Source organism: Heterocephalus glaber, unplaced genomic scaffold (genome assembly GCF_053883595.1).
Source record: "Heterocephalus glaber isolate CG9 unplaced genomic scaffold, H.glaber_assembly_v1.0 deba00001608, whole genome shotgun sequence".
NCBI classification, from domain to species: domain Eukaryota; kingdom Metazoa; phylum Chordata; class Mammalia; order Rodentia; family Bathyergidae; genus Heterocephalus; species Heterocephalus glaber.
The window spans coordinates 21,127,579-21,150,513 of record NW_028258379.1 but is presented as its reverse complement, the minus strand read 5'-3'; the positions used below and the strand labels follow the sequence as shown (position 1 = coordinate 21,150,513).

The window sequence follows — 22,935 nt, the reverse complement described above, 5'->3', positions numbered from 1 at the left end:
GCCCGGGCTCTGGAGTAGGCAAACAAAGCTGATGGACTGTGAAGGGAAGCAGTGGGGTGTGGGGGACAGGGTTTTCTCGTCTCCATCTCTGTGTGAGGCAGGTCCTGAAAGACACAGCCCGTGTGTGCCCCTGTCTAGCCCCGCTGGTTGGGCTATGGTGCTGCAGCCCTCAACAAGAGAAGAACCTGAAATCACTTTTGAGTGACTCTGTACCAGCCTGTACCCCTTGGCTCCTCTTTCTCAAAGAAAGTGAATTGTGATTCCACACAAGGCAGGCGCAGAGTTGTCCTCGACTGTTACTAGTGGCAAAGGAGCATGTGGGTGGGGAGAAAAGGGTAGACTTGCTGAGCGGGAACACGTGTGAGGATCTGTTTAGATCTAGAAACTCTCAAGCTAGGAGAAAATGATGGTAATGACTCAACATGTTCTGAGTGAGGCAGGGAAAAGGTGACACCAACTCTCCTCAGAGAGTGGCGTTCCCTCGTGGTCTGCCCCTCACACCAGACGACGCTGGCCCTAGACAATTCCTGGCAGAACCCCAGCAGTCACTCCAATCTCTCCTCACTACCACCTCCCCACTGTGCTCCCACATGCAGAGTTCAGGTGTCACAGCAGGCCAGACCGGAGCCAATCGGTCAGCTGTCCTGTGCTACTCAGTGAGCTTGGGCTCAGGGAGTGTTTCTCAGCTTTCTTCGCTGCTAGCATCTTGAGCAAACATTGTAAATGTTTTTCCCTAATTGCTGCCCCCTCCCCAGGAAATTTTAATACCACAAGTATCCTGCATATCTGTTTACGTACTAGGTGTGCATCTTGTGCTTTGTATAGAAAAATATTTCTTTGCTCCCTGCCAAGAATTCATTTTCACCCCTTGGAGGTCAATCTGGCCCCCACTGAGCATGGTACAAACGTATTGCAGCACTATTTGTAAAAGCAAGCGATTAGAAATAAATATTCATCCAAAGGACTGATTGCATAGACCACTGATACATGCAAGAATGTGATACTATGTAGCCACAAAGAGGAGGGAGTCTCCTTTGTACCACCAAGATGAGCTCTGCAAAATGTATTAAGAGGAGGAAATACCCTGAACTGAACCATGTTTATAAAATGATGCCCTCTGTGAGAATTTGCATTGCCTAAATTATCCTTGGAATAGATAAGACAGGGAATGGGTGACTCAGTGTCCTTAGAAGAAGGAAGGCTGGGGCAGGCATGGGATAGAGGATTCTGACTGTGAACTCTGAACCATGGGGTTGTGTTAAAAATATAAATTTAAAGTTAGCATTCATCCTTTTTAGTGCATCTTCTTCAAACATTACCACAGCAAAATCAGTAGTGTTCCACCACCTTAGAGTAAGGTTTTGTCACCTCAGGTTTTTCCACGTCCTTTCCATAACTGGAGTAAAACATGACGCTGAGCTTGGAAATGGAATTTCCCTGACTCCCCGCTGTCATTTCTGCTCAAGCACACAGTTAATTCCCCTAAAGCCGCATATTGATCGTTACACTATGGTTTACACAGCGACTTTCCACACCTGCCACAGGAACTTTGTCCTTAGACAAAGAGGTCATTGCCTGACTTGGTGAATATTTTGAAGCCAAAATTTTCCACCATATATTCCTACCTGTAATGACTTGTTATCCAGACATGCGAAACCCTAAACTGAGGAGGAGCTCTACACACTCAATTGGCTGGACCCTTCCCCTTTCTGTGGTTGAAGTTGTTTATCTGTAGGTGAAGAATGGGGTGTGGCCATCCCGCTGGGTGTCAGAGGCAGTGGGGCTGTGGCAGGACAGGAAAATGGGGCTACGGAGAAAGACAGGTCATGGTGGGTAGAGAGGGGCTGAGGTTGAAGGAGAACACACCAAAGTTAGCCCAAGAGCTCTCCTGGGTAGAGGACCTATCCCTTGAGCGGATCTGGTGCAGCCACTGTTAGTAACTGAGTGGCTACAGCACAGGAGGCCAGACATCTGGTCTTCTGGCCTGAACAGGTGTGGGTTTAAATCCGTTTTACTTTCTTCATGAGGTCCTCACCTAATAGCTCTTGCTGGTGCTCAAACCCCTAGAGGTTAACAAATCATAGTATAAAATTTTCAAAGGACAATTTTTTTTATCAAATTATAGTCATGTGTTACTTAAGATTGGATTATGTTCCAAGAAATGTGTCATTGAGCAATTTTGTAGTGGAGCAAACTCAGAGAGTGAACTTACCCAGACCTGATGGCAGGGATCGCTAACAGGGCCTTTGGATGCAATCAAAAGACATGGAAAAGTGATACCTTGTTTCCAAATAAAAAATAAACAAGGGTTGGTAATGTAGGTCAGGGAAGGGCCCTGGGTTTAATGCCAGTACTGCAAACCAAGAGGAGGAGGAGGGGAAGGGGGAGGGGAGGGGAGGGAAAGGATGGAGAGGGGCAGAGGGAGGGAGAGGGGGAGAGGGAGGGAGAGGGGTAGGGGGAAAGAAAAGAACCAGAGGCTGCGGCTGGTATAATATGGCAGACTTTTTTTGGGGGGGTACCGGGGATCGAACTCGGGTCCTCGAACTCGGGTCCTTGCGCTTGCGCAGCAGGCAGCGAAACCACTGAGCTAAATCCCCGGCCCAATATGGCAGACTTTTACAGCAAATTTTTTCCCCATAGGTAGAAAGGATACACTAAAATAATGATAAAAATTCCGTATAGCAAATACACAAATCAGTAACACAGTCACCTATTGTCAGGCATTAGGTACTCTACAGAACTGATATGTGTGCTGTTACACAACTGGTAGTGTGTTTACCTGGCACCACCACAAATGCGAATGTGAGAGGCTACAGCATCGCTATACAACAGAGAGTTTTGTGCTCTGTATAATCCTATGGGGCCAGAGAGGTATGTTCAGTCCACTGGTCGCAGTAACATCACGCAGTGCAGGACTAAAGTTGTTAGTTGTCGTTTCATCTTCTAGAGAAAGAGCTTTTTGTACACTTTGCATTTGGAAGTCTTCCCTTTCTTTGATCCTTGTAGGAAACGTGTTTAAATTTCCAAATTGGGTTGGCTTTTAGTAAAAAACGTACAATGCTAACTTTTAAATTTGTTCTGGATATAATAAATGCACTGTATCATTAGGGTGGGGGCATAGGTCTCAGATCACACAGAGATGCCCAGTCTGCAGACAGCGCTCATGATCTCGCCAGCTCTGTTAGCTCAGGGAGACACAGCCCTGATTCTCATCGGTGCTTAAAATTCAAATCTCTATGCCCGCCCCGCACCCAGGGGAGGGCAGGGCACTTGATTGACAGCTGTCTAAAACCGTGTGATCCGGTGCGGGGGGCTTGTGGGGGGGGAGAGATTTAGAGGCTGAAGCGCAAAGAAAGAGAAGGAAACTCTGAGCAGGTTCAAGCCATAGACTTTCAAATGCCAGGTTTATGTTGTGCTCTTCTACCATTCTGTTTAGTTAATCAGTGATACTCATTTCCGAACCCAGAATGTCCAGAGCCTTACATGAGGGGGATCAAGTCTTTCCCTTGAGGAGCTGATAATCTGGCTGAAGACAGATGCACTAACCCGCCCACATGTAACCTTGGAATCTGAGATACAGCCAAATACACCTGAGTACACGGCAAAAACACAACAACGCTGAGGCTAAACCTGCAATAAAAACCTCTTCGTGATTATCCTCTGACAGTATGAGGTGAGAGACTTGCAGGGATTCTCAACTTTCTCTGATGAGGGCACTTTTTTAATTTCAAAAACTGTCGTAGTAATAGTTATGTTTTTATATATTCCGTTAATGAGCTAGGCTCATTAAATGCCCCAAGGGCATTTGCCAGCCCTTGCAATAACCCAGACTTCCACGAGGGGGCCTCAGTGCACACGTGTGTTTTTGTTTGTTTTTTGGTGCTGGGGATCCAAAGTGCACACGTTTTTAACCAGAAGTCTAAGCCCACCACTCGGAGTACTGTAATTTGAAGATGGTTTCCCTTAATCTGTTGATGATTCTCCCTGGTAGAGAGCCTTTTATTTTATTTTTTTTGATACTGGGGATCGAACTTGGGACCTTGCGCTTGGGAGGCAGGCAACGGAACCACTGAGCTAATTCCCTGCCCGAGAGACTTTAAATAACCGTCTGGAGACATCTATGGGCTTGAAGAGAAGCACAGGCCCTGGAGTCTGAACTGGTTCCAGTCCTTTTCTGTGTTGAGTAATGGTGACAGTTACGGACCTCAAGTTCCTGTAGTGGTCCCAGTAATGCCCGTGCCCTGCTGCCTAATGCTGTATCTTCAGTCTTCTAGGACGGTTCCCAAAGAAGCTGCTTCACCCTCCCTGCCTGGCCCCAGTGTTTGTGGGAACTCCCCTCCCCACACTGGCCCTACCCCCAACTCACCCCCTCCTCCTGCTGGCCAGGCAGAGGTGGGAACCCCGACTGCAGAGAAAGGGGTAGGGACAGAGGGCAGCAATGCACAGGGCGAGTGAAGCGGCGCATTAGCCAGCAGTTAACAGCAGTAAATTTAAGTACCTGTTTGGACAAGCACATCATAGGTGTTTTCCACAGTCGTTTCCTACAAATACCCTCCAAGTAAGATCTAGAGCTCCACTGCCCAATACAAGCATCACTGGGCCCACCAGGCCACCAGAAATACAGGCTGGACCCAGCTGAGGCACAGGCCGAGTGTACGATTCCTACCAGTAAGAACTAAGAGTTGACTATGGTTTTGGTCCATTCCAGCTGCTATAACCAACTACAGTACACTGAGTGGCTTAGAAACAACAGAAATTTATTTCTCACGGATCTGGAAGCTGAGAAGTTCAGATCGAGGCGGTGGTTAACAGATGGTGACTTGTCTGTCTCTTCATGTGGAAACAGGGTGAGGGCGGCCCTCTTGGGGCTCTTTTCCAAGAGTCCTAATCCTATTCATGAGGGCTGCACCCCATGACCCAGGCACCGCCCCAAATCCCACCTTCTAATACCAACTGTCACCAGTGATTATGTCCCAACGTATGAAGGGGGGGCTAAAAATACTGAAACCATAGCAGATAGTTTAATGAATAATTTTTATTTGATTTTATTTTGATATTTTTGAGATCAGATTAGGTAAATAACAGATTAAATATATGATGAAAAGTAATGTGGCGGAGGAAAGCATCAAGTGATAAATGCGACTCACAATGTATTTCTGTGGATAGTGCTACCTTGGCTCCACTGGCTTTAACTTTCCGACCCACAGCCGGGGGTGGAGCTCAGTGTAGCGCGTGCTTAGGCTTCACCAGGCCCATCCTTCAGAAACGTACAGGCAGGCACCTGTATCAAGGGTGTAGGTTTACAGCGTGGTGAAAAAAACTGGAAACAACCTAAGAGTTCGATGATAAATGATAGTCATTCAAGGCTGGGGGTGTAGCTCAGTAGTAGTGTGCTTGCCTAACATACAAACACCCTGGGTTCCATCCCCAGCAACACGTACACATATGCACACACACACGTGCATACACACACAAATAGTGCATCCATATATGGGACATGTGTAATGATTGAAAAGGCCGTTTTACCCCAAGAATCATCTGAGACACTTAGGAAAAGTACCAAAATGAAAAGGCTTCCTAGGCTGGTCCCTGAGAAATTGTCACTCAGTAGGTCTCCAGTAAGACCTGTCAATCCCTATGTTTAAAAAACGTTCTTAAGGGCCGGGGATTTAGCTCAGTGATTCCACCACCTGCCCTGCAAGCACAAGGACCCAAGTTCGATCCTCGGTACCAAAACAAAACAAAACCCAAAAACGCTCTTAAGAGATTCTGAGCTGGGTACATGCCAATAATCCTAACACTAGGGAGGCTGAGGCAGGAGGATCGCTTTGAGTTTGAGGCCAGCCTGGGCTATAGTGAGTTCCTGACCAGCCAGAACTACATAGTGATACCCTGTCAGAGAGAGAGAGAGAGAGAGAGATTCTGATTTCCAAGTAAGTTTGAGAGATACTAAAATAATTGATCAATATATGTAACTCCATTGGAAAGCTATTCAAGATAGTAATAATTTCCATGATGCACATTTGTTTATTAAACAAATTACGTGTATGGAGTACATTATGTATTTATTCCTAGAAAGAGGTTTGGAAGGATGGATCCAACTTCATGAGAGGTGGCTGCCTTTGGAAGCGCAAGGGGAAGGGGCAGGCTTGCCCTTTTCACTCACTCACAGCAGTGTTTGCCTGCACATCACTTTAAGGAAGCAGGGAGCACTCTTGTGATGTCACAGGTCCCCAAGAGTTCCAGGAGGGTGAGCAGAGGAGAAAGATAGGGGCATTGCTAACTGCTTCACACACAGCCAGGGACATGCAGCGCTGGGGTGGGGTGGCCCCTCCAGGGGGCCCATGGTGGGGCAGGGTCCTTCCCTGGAGACCGGAATGGGGCTGGCCTGGCCCTGGGCCCTTTTCCCTCCTCCACCTTTGCACAATGGGAGCCTGACCTAGGAAGAGGGCTTCCCAGATCGCTGCTTGGCCCGAAGCAGGGCCGACGATGAGGTCACCCTGCACAGCTGCAAACTATTTCAAGGAAACAGGTGGCAGCTCAGGCCTCTTCCAGGCTGGGAGTTTGCTTAGAGAGGCCTCGTTCAAGGGCGTCCTTCATGAAGCCCAGCCACAGAGTCCTCTGCAGCAGGGAAAGGGGAGAGCAGGACAGCAAGATGCCCTCAGGAACCCACAGACACTGCCTCCCTCCACAACCCGAGGGCCCAGCCCCAGCTGCACATTCACCCCGAGAACTTTGGAAATGCTGCGCCAGAGCTGCCCTCCCAGCCCAAGAAAGTCAGACTCCAGGACTGGCCCAGCATCAGCCTTCAGAGAGCTCCCAGTTACTCAAAGGTGCAGGCCGGGTTGAGACTTTGCATCTAACCTTTGCAGCTAAAGTTCCTGTTCCAGCAACATTGCCTGGAAACTTGAACATGCAGACTCTCAGGCCTGGAGATCATAACCTTAGGGAATCAGAATCTGCAGTCCAACAACCTCTGTAAGAGAGTGGATGCACTTCAGAATTTGGAAGCCCTGCAGCTGTACTCAGGGGGCTTGGGAATGGGGACACAGCTCCTAGAAGACTCAGAAAGGGGGAAGAACCGGCTAAGTTCCTGTCTTCCCTGAGGTGCACACTCTCATTGATGCAAAGTAGACCTAGAGCGCTCGTCCTGGCTGGTTGAAGAAAACTAAGTGTGGCAAGGTTGGTGGAACACCTGGTCCCTAGCGCGTAATAAATCAGAGCTCCTGCTTTGCTGGCTATTGTTGCTGTTTCCAGTCTTGCGGCATAACCTGCTCAGTCGGCCAGCGTTCTGGTCCAGCTCAGCCCCATCCTGCCTACGTCAAATGGCTTTTCTTTCCTGGGGGCTCTGACATGGGGACCAGAAAGCCCATGGCTCAGTCTGAACTCTGCAGCAGAGCTGTTTTTCCTGTGGGAACCAAGTGATTGCTCCATCGTTAGGAAGAGAAACAATAAAAGGGTGTAGGTTCTTGTAATCGAGGTGAAAGCTGTGAATGTGGAGCTCTGTGCCAGCTGGAGTGGAGAAGGGGTTGGGGCAGGGCTTGCCAAATCCCTGCCTCCTGGGCATCCTGCTTGCTGTTCAGCTGTGGATTGTGAGCTGGAAGAGCCTCCTGGAGGCAGCCTGCAGTCCACAGTGAACAGTGGACATCACTAAGCGACATCACGCACTTGAGGATATCGTAGCTTCTTCCTATAATGGTACCTTTCAGTTATGTATTTTTATTTATTTTGTTTTTCTGAGACAGGGCCTTGCTGTATAGTTCAGGCTGAGCTTACACTCACTATGCAGCCCAGGCTGGTCTTGAACTAGTAGTGATCCTCCTCTGTGCACCTCTAAGCCCGGCTCAATAATGGTACTTTTTGGGTGGCCCACACCTGTAATCCCAGCACCCGGAGGCTGAGGCAGGAGAATCACTTCGAGTTCATTTTATAGGCAAAAAATAAATAAACAGGCTCAGAGATGTTTAGGTCTAGGGTTAAACAGCTATGGAATGACAGAACTGGGATTCACACAGAAGTTGCCCTAGGTCCGTTTTGGGCCAGACTGTACATCCTCTCCTTAGCCCATAGAGCATGGCATCGGGACTGCAGGCCTTTCAGGGTAAAGTATTTGCTCCTTTTGTGTTTGTTCCTCTTTGTGTACAGAGGAGCCCCTGTGCTCTCCGTTCCTATGTCAATCCCTTCATCCTCCAAGAGGGGTCAGCACAGCCCACCGTGAGCTACAGTTTGGCTTTGTAAATGACAAGTGTTTAAAATTATTTCCCTTTTTCTTTCTCACCTTTCTATTCAAGAAACACTCATTGAGGGTGTCAGGAAACACACAGTTAAGTCAAAAGAGAGTCGGGTCTTATTTTGAGGGACGGGAGTGTGACAGAAGGAATGCTAGCTGCTGGGGTAGTGGGAGAGGAAAAAACACTTGATTTTATTAACCAAAAAGGAGAAATTTCAGACAAAAGGAATAGCAGAAGCAAAGACTCAGAAACAGTGAGCATAGCTCTGTGCTCTTGGTTTTGTTTTTGAACACTAAAATGCAAGTCCCTTGAAATACTTGATTGGGATTTCAAGGAAAAATGATTTTAATTTAATTTAATTTATTTTTGTTTTTGGTATCGGGGATCAAACTTGAGTCCTTGCGCTTGCACAGCAGGCAGTGAAACCACTGAGCTAAATCCCCGGCCCTGATTTTGAATTTTAAATGATTTAAAAAATAATCTTAATAGTGTTTATGAATTCCTATCACAATGCACCATCCAGCTTGCTCAGTGCTACCTGTCCTTTGTGCCCCACAGTGGGCTCTGAGCTGCCCAGTTCTTTCATTTTTCTTACCCACAGCACCTAGAAACATTCTGGCACACATTCCTAGCTCCATAAATCCATAAATATTCACACAGCAAACAAATCTTGGTGTGGGGATACCATGCTATGGAAGAACACTTAGTCACTGCACTCTCTAGAACTGATTGCAAGTTCATTGAAAGTTCGTAGAAGAGAAAGAGCAGCACGAACCAGAAGATCCATTGAGGGAGTTAAGCAGGTTCCAAGGTGGGGACAGAAACAAGAAGTCTAAATAAAGATTCTTCAACACCACTTCAGCATCTTGACAGCAAGAGTTCCCACTTAGAAGAACGCTGGGTGGGGAGGGTGGTGTTTAAGGGATGGAGAGAGGAGCAAGATCCTCGGATGTCATTTCTTTTGCTCTTTTTCTGGATCTCAGGGCCAACCCTTTGGAACTGGCAGACAGGATCTATACTCTTTCCTGTTCCCGGCACGTTCCACAAAGTGACAAGGCCATACATATTGGTGGAATGGAAACGCTTTATGGTAAAGACAAAACCAAATCTGTATTTCAGACAGACACTGATTAAGAGTTCAGAGAGGCTGGGCACCGTGACTCATGCCTGTAATTCCAACACTCTGGGGAGGCCGAGGCAGGAGGTTCACAAGTTCAACCGAAGCCTGGGCAATTTAGCAATTTAGCAAGACCCTGCCTCAAAATAAAAAATTAGAAAAAGGCTGGGGATGTAACTCAGTCTGAAGGCCCTGGGTTCAATCACAATCAGTACTGGAAAAGAAAAAAGAGTTCACAGAAAAGAGACAAAAGCAGTGAGATCTTACTGAAGAACTTTTAATGGATACAGGTTTGAGTGGAGCTGTGGGACACAAACTGTCCCACTCCTATGTCCCTTTGTATTTTTCCAAATTGCCAGTTAAGCCAGACATGGTAGTAATCCCAGCGCTTGGGACGCTGAGGCAGGAGGATTGCTATGAGTTCATGGCCAGCCTCAACTACATAGCAAGACCCTGTCTCAAACAAACAAACAAACCAAGCAAACCAAACTGCCAGTTAAAATGGTGCTAGTCTTAAACCAGCTAAAGCTATACTACCATGTTGGTAGCCATTAGCTACATGTGGCTATTCAAATTTAAGTACAACTTAAAATTTGATGTTGCAAGTTGCAACTAAGTGTATTTCAAGTGTCTAATGGCTGCATGCACCCGGTGGCTGCTATACTGAATAGCTCAGCTAAAGAACATTTCCACCATCATAAGATGTTCAACTGGACCATGCAGACCAAGGGAATAACCCCCCACCCCAGTTGCTAAAAACAGGAGTATGAGGGTTAACTGGATCATATTTATCTACTTTTCACAGGCTCAGAAAAGTTCCTCCACACTTTTCTACTTTTAGCTACTACACCTTAAGATTTAATTAACATTTCCCTTGTTAACAGTTTCTACACTCTCAGAATATTTGCTGTGTACTTTTGTTTTTACAATTCAGTGATTTTTAGTATAGTCACAAAGTTATGTAACCATAAACCCTAATTACAGAATATTTGCATTACCCCAAAAAGAAGCCTCATTTTCACTTAACAGTCCTTCCCCCATTTCTCCTCCCAATCCTTGAAAACCACTAATCTGCTTTCTATCTCTATGGATTCATCTATTCTAGGTATTTCATAGAAATGAAATTATACATTATGTGACCTTTTGTTTCTGGCTTCTTTTCCTTTGCATAATGTTTTGAAGATTTATCCTTTGTATCATGTATCAGTACTTCGTTTGTACAGCTGAATAATATTTCATTATATGGATAGACTACATTTTGTTTATCATCTGCTGATGGGCTTTTTTGGGTTTTTCTACTTTTCAGCTGTTATGAATAATGATGCTATGAATATTAATGTATAAGTTTTTGTGTGGGGATGTGTTTTCAGTTTTTCTGGATATATACCTAGGTGTGGAATTACTGGGTCATATGGTAATTCTAATTTTTTTGTTTTTGTTTTTTGTTTTTGGTACCAGGGATTGAACTCTGGTCCTTGCGCTTGCTCAGCAGGCAGTGGAACCACTGCGCTAAATCCCTGGCCAGTAATTTTAATTTTTGAGGAACTGCCGAACTACTTTCTAAATCGGTTGCACCATCTCATCTCAAGTGCCTTAAAAAATAAATCTCATTTTTTCTCTTTCCTGAGAGTGCTGGATGTCCTGGAACTACCTATTCAAGGTTGACTGAATGGATGACAACTCTGGCTCACAATGAATGTCCATCCAGCCTGGACCTAGAAGACGGCCTTCTGAGTCCCATGAGAGAGGTGTGGCCCTGGTCTCCCTAATGCCACATGTCAACCTGTCAGTGATGCTAGTCTGTCAACTTGTGTTTATTGAGCACATACTGTGTTTCACTTTAGAGGCAGACATGGGGACCCATTGCTAAGTAATGCTCAGTCCTCTAGTCGAGAAGATGGTCAGGTAAACAGGTCATGAAGACGCTGTTGCTTCCAGCCCGTCAGAGTTAGCAAAGTCCTTATGGAGGGACAGATATTTTAGTCAGGACTTGAGTGCTGTGTAGGAGTCATGGAAGAAGAAATGGGATGCGAGAGGCAGAACTGAGATTATTTTCTAGATGAGTCAGGAGAAGGTCTGGCCATCAAGAAGAATGTAGGGTGCTTGGGTGGGATGCACATTCCCCTTTCTCTTGGCATCCTTCCTTCGCTTGTCATCCTTCCTTCACTTCTCATCCTTGGGCTCATCTTTCTTTGATGCAACCAAGATTTACCCAATTCGCTCTCTGCCTTGGGTCAGCCTTGTTCTCTGTCTTTGAAGGGAAGGTATGATAATCCAGCAGAGCTTCAGCTTTGGCAAAAGCCACAGCTATGAAAAATGAGCAACTAGAACTAAGAGCTGACAATCTCTGTGTGCTGCTGGTGCTTGGAAAGGAACTGCCATGAGAGCACTCTCCTCAGACGTCGTCCTGTTATGCCTGATGTTTTAAACAGGAGACGCTCAACTCATGCCCCAGTCCACATTTTCAATATAGCAGGAGCCTGTTTGTCCATGAATATAAATCTAAGCTCTAGTGAACTACAGATAACAAGGCTGAGGCAGGAGAAACATAAATTTGAGCCTATCCTGGGCAATGTCGTGAAATCCTGTTTCAAAAAGAAAAAGAATTAAGTGCAGGTGGGTTGAAATGAGCAATTATTATTTATCCTTATCTCCCTAGCTTGGTATTTAGTTCTCTGGAAATGAAGACTTCATCATGGTGCTCTTTTTCTCCAGGTAGCATAGTTGTTGAATGACTGGGACCTTGGACAAATCGCTTCCCCTTTGTGACCACGTCGGGGTGTGGGAGGCCTCCACCCCGAATCCACGCTGTTTGGCGCCTTCTGCTCACAAGCTACTGCCCTCAGCCCTATGCCTCTTGTATAGCGAAAAGTGTAAAAATGAAGTCGGGAGACTGGCGGAAGAGAGGCTTGGGCGCGATGGTGCCGCCACCTCGGAGGTCCCCAGCCACCAGCCCGCGGGGTCCCCATCCAGCTCCAAGGGGATCCCCATCCTCCCCCACTCCGGCTTTCCTCGAAACGACACTTTCTGCTCCGCTCGGTGCTGCAGGAGGGGGTCCCCGTAGTCGCAAAGGGGGCAAGGGACAGAGGACAGGACACCCCAGCCCCGGGTGCGGTAGGGACACAGGCTGTGGCGCGCAACTGTCGGGGCTCAGGTCCCCGCCGCTCCTGGCCCGGCCCCGCCTCACTCCCCAGCTGCCCAATCAGCGTGCAGCTCGGGCGGCGGCGCGGCCAATCAGAAGCGGCGGGAGCGGCGCCCGGAGCCGGGGGGCGGAGCGAGCCTGGAGTCCGGAGCCGGGAGCCGGCGGCGGCGCTGCGGACCGGAGAGCGCGCGGCGACGGCGGCGCGGCTGGGCCAGATCCCCAGGCCCCTCTAGCTACGGCCGGGACCCTGCGGACGGCGTCGCGGGTAACGGAGCCTGGCGCCGCGCCGCGTGGGGGTGGGGGACGCGGAGAGGGCGCCGCGCAGGTGGAGCGGGCGGGGGCCGCCGCAGCAGGGTCCTAGCGCCGTCCGTGTCCCGGTGCCGGTCGCGGTCCGGTCCGAGCCCGGGCTGCACGTGCGAGGCCGCCCGGCGTCCGGGGCGCGAGGGACGAGGCGGGAGGCCCGGGAGGGCGAGCTGGGGGCCCCTGCGGCCCCTCTGGGACACAGCGCTCCTGGCCCCCGGCGTCCAGGTCGCCCAGCGCGGCTTCGTGTGCCCGACTAGGAAGGCGACAACAGGTGTCGCCGGGGACGGGGCCTCTCCAGCACCCCGCCACTCCCGCCTGAAACCCCGGGGCTCGGGACGGGACCCCCGCCGGCCTGCAGGCGCCGAGCCCGCTGGACAGCGCCCGGGGGCGCCGGGCTGGACCGCGCTGGGCACCGAGTTTCCTGAGCGCGTTGCCAAGCAATTTGCGGGACACCGCCTCTCGCCGGGATGGAGAGAGTTGGAGGCCAGACTGGGAGCGAGAGCGTGTGCTTGCGTCTGTGTGTGTGTGTGTGTGTGTGTGTGCGCGCGTGTGTGTGCTCTGCTGCATCCCCTGCTGAAAGGAGCTGCCTGAGGCTGCGAGTGAATCATTAACCGTGGTCTGGTGCCGCCGCCCCTGGCTCCCGCCTGCACCCTCGGCTCTCCCTCCTCTGCGGTTTCCCTCGCCTCCGCCTCCCGATCTGTGAAGTGGCAATAACGATTGCTCTTGTTGTCTCGAAGATTGGTTGAGCCAGTGTCTGAAAGACATCAAGCACAGCGCCAAGCTGGGTGAAAGCTGAGTCTTATTATTTATTATATGAAGTGCACGGTCGCTTTTAAAGAGCGAGCCAGACGTGTCCAAACTGGCCTAACGACCATTTGGAGCTCTGAACAGCTTTCTACACTTGAAGGGGGGAAATGCTATTATTAATGCTACTGATGATATCATTTAAAGGCGATATAGCTTGAGGGGAGGGTAAAAAACCTGAGCCTTTGGGAAGGTGAGAGAGAAATGGATTCTACCTAAGCTTTGTAGCCCTTGGAAAAATTAGTGTGACTGTTACGTGAAGCGAATGTGGTGATACTTTGTTGAATGCTCATTTTTCACTAGCATGGGTAATTGGGGTGGTGGAATATTTTTAGGTTTCTATACAAACAAGAACGTTTACAAGACATAGAAAGAAAAAAAAAAAGAAAAGTCATCCACACCACAAAATGCCAAAACTTCTAGAAACTTAAAATTGCAGTTGCTACCTTTAAGCATTTAATTCTGTTTCTGACCTGGGTGGTCTAGTTCAGTCCTTTGCCACCGTGTCATTTTCCTTTTGTTGTTTAATCTGAAGAGTCAGATAAACATTTGGCCCCATGTATATTTTTAAAACCTAAAATATCACACGGAGCAGATTTGCTTAGGGTCTGAACCCACTGCTACACTTGCCTCCTCTTGTGATAACCTGTAAGGACCTTCCCAGGTCCTCTAGGGTGATGTCAACCTATCTCGTCACCTTACCCCTGCAGCCTGGGACCCCGGAAAGACTGCAAACTGCCCCAGTTCTCCTAGGGTTTCCAGTGTCTTTTCCAGAATAAACACATCCTATGTTAAGTGAAATAAGTCAGACATAGAAAGTTAAATATCACAGCAACTTAGTGAGACCCTGTCTCAAAATAAAGGAGGGAATTCAAAGGCTCAGAGTCCACTGTTCTGTGCAAAATAAATAAATAAATAAATAAATAAATAAATATTTAAAAGGCAGATGTTTTGGGGATGGGGAGGGGGACCTGAGGGGGGCAAAGGGATCAGAAATGATCAAGGTATGTTGATATGTGCCAATTCCCCATTATGAATGTAGCTATTATATATTGTAAACATATACTGATAAAAATGTGAATTAAAGAAAGAATAAATAGGTCCATTTGGAGAAAATATCTTTTCAGATGGTCAGAAACCCACTTCCAAATGGAGATCTTGTAAAGGTCACAGGAAGGTAGCAGTCCTTCCAGTTGAAGAGGAGTCCTCAGCCTCCATTGGGCAGCATCTTGCTGCTGAGGAGGGAGAGGCCTGTGGTATGGGGCGAAGACTCTGAGAGCCAAACCCCTACCTGTGACTCTGATTGAGGCAGGAAAATTGGACCAGCTGCTCTCCTCTCCAAAGCAAGGCCTCCTGCTCTGTAAGATGAGAGCTCAGCTTGCTTTTGTTATTTTAGTAGGATTCATACAGTTATGTTAAAGAACGGGAAGCCCCTAACACCTACCATAGTGGGGACATACTTACAGATCTGCAGCATCTAGAGAGGGTTGTAAAGGTGAGCGTGATCAGACATACTTGGGAAAGATAAAGAGCTGATTGAGGGGTAACGGTTGAACTGAGTGCAAAAGGGTAAGAAGTCTCTTGTGTGGCCAGCAGTAAGTTGGGATTTGAAAGAAAGGTAGAACAGAGGAGAGAAGATATTCCAGGGAGAGAGGAATGGTCAGAAGGGTTTTCGTTGTCAGGTTAGGCTAACAACAACTAACCCCCAAACCTCAGTGGTTTATAGCAACACAGGTGCCTTTACCTCTGATACTGTATGCTGAGATAGGTCCTATGTAGTTTGACTCCTCATCCGTCTTCATTCTGGGTCCCACTGTGCTTAAGAAACAGCCTCTTTCTGGGACAAAGCTAATCTCATTTATGGCAAAGGAAAAGAGAACTTGAGGAATAAGCCTATGACTTTTAAAGTCTGCTGGCAAATACCATCTGTCCCTTCAGCTCTTGTGCTGTTGACCAAGGTCATCACATGGCCAAACCTGATGTCAGGGGTATAGGGAAGAATAAACTTCCTGCAGATACTGAGAGATGGCTGGGTAGGTCGGAAGGTACAGAAGGAAACAAGGTCAGGGCAGTGGCCCAGAGGCAGATAATGAAGGACCTTGGGTCATGTGCCAGGAGCTTGGGACTTTATTCTGTGGCTAGGGAGCAGCCTACTGGGGCTTGAGGGTCAGAACCTAATAGCAGTGTGGAGAGAAGACTGAAATAGCTGAGGTGAACGAATACAGTGGCCTTGACTCTCTCACTGGTTTTCACATACCTGACTTGAAAATCCACTACTGGAAAATTATTCATTTGGCACTTGAGTGGGTTGTCTTCTTTCTAAGTCCTCTACTGAAATGCACATGCTCTCTCATCTTATTATCTTGGAATATCATCTAAAGCAAATGATTCTTAAACTATGGTGTGTATCAGAATCATCTGAGTACTTGAGAAAACAGATTGCTGGCTTCATCCTGATCCCAGAATCTGAAAATCAGTCAGTCTGGAGTGGAGCCTGAGTATTAGTATATCTGACCAGTTTTCAAGTGAGGTTGCTGGTCCAAAGATTGCACTTTGAAAACAGCAGAACTAAAAGGGAGAAATGAAGGTTGAGGGAAAGACTTGAGTGCAGGGGCCTCATAGATGGAGGAAAAAGACTGGAAGGTTCTAGCATTCTCCATGTAGCAGCTTTGCTGAAGGCTGGACTGCCCATGAGCAGTCAGGTCTGTAAAGTGACTGCATCTTTGGTTTTATATTAAATTGTAGATGCAGTTCTTATGGTGAGGAAATGAAAACAGTTCAGATTCAGAGAGGGGAACAAGTGCTGCTTTGTCCCCGCCCTTTGTAATTCTGCACAGCCTCCCCGTCCAGTCATTGAGAACACACCCTTCAGTCTGGCTCCAGACCTTTCACTAAGGCCTAGCCACATATTCCAATCTTGGTCCCTCAAACTTCTTGTCATTCCAGTCGTAATTTCTTCTGGAACTGAGCTTGCCCACTGGGTGGACACTTGGCTGAATTTTAATGTAGTCAGACCAAAAATATTACTTCACTTGAGGTCAACTTAATGAATAAACATCTGTACCATGTGGTCATGCAAATTACAACCATCCTCCCAACCTTCTACATAAATAACCCTTTGAGAACCTGGGATCAACCAACCCTAGAAGGATTGGCTTATTCTAAGAGGTGGAGCAAGTCACAACAATTCCCCTAACTCTGACTCATCACTCTTACAGTGAGAGAGCATTTTAAAAATGGTTGTGAAGGAGGAAATACATTGGAGTGTACATGACATGGGAAATAAAATACAACACCTTTTTTTTCTTTTTTACTATATTTTTGTCACTTGTGGAAATGCAAAAGTTTGAACTGTACCTGCAAGGCATATGAGGCAGTGGAGTTCCTGCCTAAAACGACGGCACAAGAATGTCTGAAATACTTCCAGGGTCAACATTTCCAGTGCTGGCCAGCTGGTTAGAATACCTGTTTCAAGGTGATCACTGGGGTGATCACTCAAGTAGATCACTGGGGTGTGGCTAGAAAATTCTAGAAACTCTAGGCATATTAATTTTGTGTAAAATAAGAAACAGCATTATGAGCCCAAGCTATAAAATGAAGTGAGGTTTGAAAAGACCTTTGTTCTAGTTGAGAATTGACAGATAAGTCACACTTTGAAAATGTATCTTTTGAGACAGAATTTCTCAGGATTCTGGGTACCTCCAGAGGTGGATGAGAAACCTTGGAACCATAACTTCTGTCTAGGAGGTCTGAGGCTCATTATTTTCCTTTCCAGGGAATTCTGAGAAGTAAGCTGTTTCTTCTCTTGCAGAATTGGCCTCAGTACCACCTTCCCTTAGTGACTTCTGCAAGGGACTACAACAGTGCCCTCAATCTCAGCTTTCCAGAAACTCAGCCTAAAGTTTCAAAAGATGTAACGAAACTAAACTCTAGACTTAAGATTGCAAACCAGAAGAGAAACTAGCCAGGAGGGATTTAAAACATTAGAAAGTGTCACTGTCCCCATTGGATACCATTTATCCAGCAGTTGATATTTTTAAAAGGTAGGCATAAAATCAGTAAATAAATAATATTCTGTTTATGTATATATTGAACAAATCCATACACACACACACGCACACACACACACACATACACACACACACAGTCTGCCAAAAAATGTATACACATTTCAACAGATGGTATTACCCTTGCATGGGGGACCCTAGAGGATGTTGTATATCACTGAAAACCCACGAAACTGCCGGTCCTTGGAGAAGAAATTGGAAATGCATGTGCAGCAGTCTCAATGACCAGGGTTACCCAGGCAGCAGCTCATCATACTATTAAATGTCTGGAAGCTGATGGTCACCACTTGGAGCATCTCTTGTAATTGTAGAGGCCAAAGGTAACTTGTATTAATCTCATGGTGTCTCAGTAAATTTAGTATTAAATAGTTATACAAGTTTTTGTTTTCTTAAAGTATGTATACATTTTTTTTGGTGAACTCTCTATATAATGGCACTTTTATGAGGTAGGTTTACCATGTTAATTTTGTCTTCCTAAAGTGCAATAACTGAGGCAAAAATAGTTGATTAAAATTCCATAGATAATAGACAGAATTGAAAACCTAGGGTTCCTTGAGTTTTTCGTTCATTGTGTACTACACCTCTGTCACCTCAGCTGGCCCTGTACTACCTTAGGCTTGTTACCTGTGGTGACCTCAGCCAGGGAAGCAGGGGCAGTGTTGCTGTGATGGTTAGTTCCAAGGAGAGGTTCTCCTGATTGTTAATGGCCCAGTAAAAGCTTTGGAAGGTGGCTCATGTTAATGGCATTGGCCAGCTTCTGGGTACAGGACTCTGAGGGGAGTTGAGAAGAATTCAGAGAAGTGTAATGTTTAGTCTTTTGGCATGGCCTCCATTGTGAGAGAGGAATTATGTAATATTTATACAAATTCATTAAGAATTACACAACCAGACCAATATCAGGCAAATAATGAAAGAGGATACTAAATGGTGTGAATTCTGACAAGGAGTCATAGAGGCTGTGCTGTGCTGGAAGGTCTAGGAAGGAGCAATTGCATTAGGCTGTATGTAGTAGTGGGATTTCTCTGAGTGGAAGCACTGGTTTTGTAGGGAGGGCCCCTAAGCAAACTGTGTCTGCATCGGTCATCAGTGCTGTTTGAAGTTCACTGCCATTGTTGTACCTGGAATGAAAGAGTCAAGTAAGAAAGAAAACAAGTTTAAGCTACATGACTTCTTAAAGTCTTCCCTTTTTGATCAGCATGTGACCATCTAATTTGAATGATCTTGCACTTGACAGCTTTATAACCTCCTAACAAATGAACCCTACTCATTAGTAGGTGAGTAACACTGGACTCTGATTTGAACTTCTTGTTTTTGTTTGTTTGTTTTTTGAGACAGAGTCTTGATATGTAGCTCCAGCTACCCTCAGACTTAGAGCAGCCCTCCTACCTCAGCCTCCTGGTTGCTGGGATTAAGGCATGCACCACCACACCTGCCATGATCTTCTTAACAAGTTCATTTTATTAATAGAAAAGTACTTTGGAGCTAAGGATGTCAAACCTCTTTATAAATATAATCTCATCCTACCATAAACTATGTCAAGCTGGCAGGTGATCGGTCCCTGTACACTTCCAAAATGATCTGGAAAGGTCAAGAACCCTTTTTAAAGTCATGTAGGAATGCCTTGGCACTTCCACATCAACTGAGCCCACCTCCCCTGACATGTGGTGGTGTCTAGTTGAAGTTGCTTCACAGATCTCCATAAGGATGGTGACAGTAAGGATGTAGGGGCCTGTCATCTCATTAGGGTTTCTCCAGCTGGAGGAACCGTAACCCTAAAGATCCTCACTAACTGTAAACTGACAGTGAGATAATGACACACTTTTTGAGTCTTAACCTTGGTTCTCATTGAAAGAGGTAGTGTTTTAGTGCTGTTGGTCTCTACAAAGACACAATTGGAATGAAAAGACATTAAGTATTTTTAATACCACATGCCAATCAGTATAGCAGGTCTATCAGTTGCTTTCCATCTGCTTGAACTTTGAAGTGAGACTCCAGACCCTGACAAGCTTGATAAGATTGCTCCACTGCCTGCCTTTTGAAGTTAGGTAATTGCTTCCCCCAAAATTAATAAATAAAAAGGGAGATGCTTTAAATGAAAACAGATTTTATTTCATTGTTTGCTTTGGAAACTGAGTATGTTTATCTATCTTTTAGAACTTAAGTTTTAAAAGAGAACAGTTACAATACCATAAGTAAGTGGCTAAGACTAGGATGATCCATGGAGAATGAATTTATTAGCTTATACATTGTTCAAATGTCAACTATTTGAAACCAGAGCTATCAAAACTTCAGCTTACTTGTGTGTTCCTCTACCCTTGCCAAACATAAATGTTAATTTCTTTTCCATATCATTCCCTGTCTCTACATTTTCCTCCACTTCAGACTGAACAGTTGAAAGGTGTGAAAAACTGTTACTCACATTATCGAAATCACTATAAATCGCTGTCATTCATTGAGTTTTCCTAGATTCCAAGTCCTGTGCAGCATGTGATCTCACTGTATTTGCACCTCAGTGATGTAAGGTGAGGAGGAGGAGGAGGATCTCATCTTACAGATGAGGCAAACAGAGTCTGGGCTTAAGTCGTTTGTCAGCGGCTGGGGTGGAGCGGGCCTTTGAATATATACCTCCTTTAATGTCTACATCTGGAAGCTATGCTCTTCGTCGCTATGATGTCTAGAGACAAAAGGAAAAGTGCTCTAAAGAGTTAATGAGGGCTGTCTGTTCGCTCTTTCCACATCTTTAGACCCCGATAGGAGATAAGCTGCCCTTAGCTTTGCATGTCCCTTCACAGTGCACGCTATCAGCAGAGCTGCTGAAGCACACTTACACTTCTATCTCCTCTTCCTTAATATTTTTTTATAAAGTAACCTCTAAGAAGGGGGTTAGCAGTGGAGTGGGGATCGATTACAGCATGTCTCTCAGTCACTCATCAACCTAACTGGCATGGGCAGGGGGTCCTGTCTGCAGCACCGGCCAAGCCCTGTGTTTGCTAACTTCTCCAGCTGTGCTGTCCATCACACTTGGGGCCTGGAACTCACGTGCTCTGCTCTTGATCGCTTTTAAGTTCCTGATCCCTGACAAGGTCTTGGGGATGCAGTACAAAGGAGTCAGAGCTGCCTGCTTTCACATCACTCTCAGGCCTGGAGGACTTGGAGGCTCACGGTACAGTGCTCATGGGACCCATGGCTTGGCCTCTGATCATTCCATTACAGTTTTCCTGTGAAGAGGAACCTAGTCGGGCAGGCACTTGCAGAACTTCGTCCTGGCTATAGGAAGCTGGATAAGAGTGTTTGTTCCTTTAGGGTTATGTCTCTACTTCAGGGAAAAGAAAAAAAAGCTTAATAGGAAAAAAGGTATGTCTTATGGATAGAGCATAGTGAAGTGGTTGACAGCACAGATTTGAGAGTCAGACGGTCCAGGTTTGAATCGTGAGGTCTTGGGTAAGTTATTTAACTTCTCCATGCATCCATTTCCTTATTTCTATAAACAGGACAATAGTAGAATTATTGCATAGGCTTGTTATAAGAATTACATGAGTTATTTAACTAAATGAGTTATAAAGCACCTTAAGATCAAGGAAGTATTCCAATACTGTTTATCAACTAGCACAGAAAAATAAAGTGGAAGGTGACTTGAGATCCAGGAAGTATTCCAGTAGAGTTTATCAACTAGCACAGAAAAATAAAGTGGAAGGTGAATATCACTGTGCACAGTAGACAAAGCCAGGATGGATGACGCCGGTGTAACTGGGTCAGTGAGGGTGCTCCGGATGTGTGTGCGAGTGGAATCGTGGTGAGTGGCCTAGGGGAACTAGGCACTTCAAAGAATCGTATGAGACATATGTTTGTAAACGGCCTTTTTGTAAAATGAACCTGAGAGAAAAGTGTAAGAGGGAAAGGGGCTACAAGGATGGATGACTTGATGTTTTGGGCCAGGGCTACTAGGCAGAGCTGCCATCTTGAGTGGGGAAAGCTTCTCCTGCAGTAGTTTTGGGGAAGAGAGCATAACTTGGACATGTCAAATTTGAGAGACCTGTTTAACATTGATGTAAGATGGGCACCATGTAGAGTCAGGTGAGAATTCAAGGCTGGGAGCATTTTGTGGGGGTCCCAAGCTTATGGGCAGGACCTAAAGCAGTGAAAGGATGCAGTCATTGTGGAAGGGGGCCCAGGACTGAACCAGGGGCAATCAAGCTCCACTGGAAAAGTCCAGCTGGCTCTAGTTTTCTCATTTGTTCTTTCCTCCCTTTGCCAGTGTAAAATGAGGTGTGGACCTCTTGGATATTGGCATTTCCTTTGGGTAGTTTTTATCATTTGAGCTCTATAATGCTGTGGTTAAGTATATGGACTTAAAGTACATAGACCCATATCAGCTATTGTTTGATATTCTGCTGGCTTTGTACTCTTGGGCAAGATATTTAGTCTCTGGGACTCAGTTTCCTTATCTGTGAAATGAGAGCTAATAGCAAGAAAAGCCTGTTTCATAGGTTTGAGAAATCTATAAACGCTGCACCAATACTAGGAACCTATTCTTCTCTTTATCACTGTATAGTTCTCATGTGCGTGCCAGCATGTTAGAAATGAGGAACAGTGATAGCTCACACATGTTTAAAGCTCTTTGAATTTTTTCTGAACTGAAAACCATATTTTAATTTTACTCATACTGCTATAATTTTCCTTCTTTTTATTAAAAATAAAAGGAGGTCAGGGAGATATTGCAATAAATTCTAAACACATATGAGTTATGGATGTTTCCTCTGTAATTGAAAAATGACATCCAAAGATGAAGTCTGTCCTGCATATGTGAGAATTGCTACCTGAATCACAGATGTACCAGCAGCCAGAGGTCTGAAAGCTGAAACAAAAAGTGGATTGCCTCTGGCCATGACTATTTTGATGCAGACTAACTGCACCCTTTCTTTTTATCATTCTGAGCCAGGTAAGGTGCTCACTCTCTTCTAAAATAGTAACTGATCTTCCCTACTGCTTCAAATTGGAGTTTCATGGTTGGTTGGAAGGTACAACTAAATCACTTTATTTCATTCACCAAGTAGTATTATTCTAAGTCTGTTTTTTAAGATGCCTCATGCTCTAGGATAAGTAAGAATCCTCAGATATGGAGAATCACATTCTGAAGTCTTGTCTCTTCATTTTCTAGCATGTTTGCTGTGTTTGCATTTATGGTTTATATGCTTTGAATTTGTGGCTTTTCTGTTTTGCAAGAGTTACTGTCAGTGAGACGTCTACCAGAAGAAATACTATTATTAGTGG

The 22,935-nt window shown here is 45.9% G+C and overlaps 1 protein-coding gene across 4 annotated transcripts in view; it reads left to right on the top strand.

Annotated features, from left to right (window-relative positions):
* The first annotated feature begins 12,628 nt into the window (after nucleotides 1-12,628).
* The window catches only part of Ston2 (stonin 2), a 158,002-nt gene continuing 147,695 nt past the window's right edge, over nucleotides 12,629-22,935 (top strand). For 3 of the 4 annotated variants that reach the window (XM_087195446.1, XM_087195444.1, XM_004837103.4), the window contains exon 1: nucleotides 12,635-12,755. The gene's annotated coding sequence lies outside the window, so the exon portion shown is untranslated. Of the gene's footprint in view, nucleotides 12,756-22,935 lie in introns of all 4 variants that reach the window. The other variant, XM_087195445.1, reaches the window with a different exon arrangement.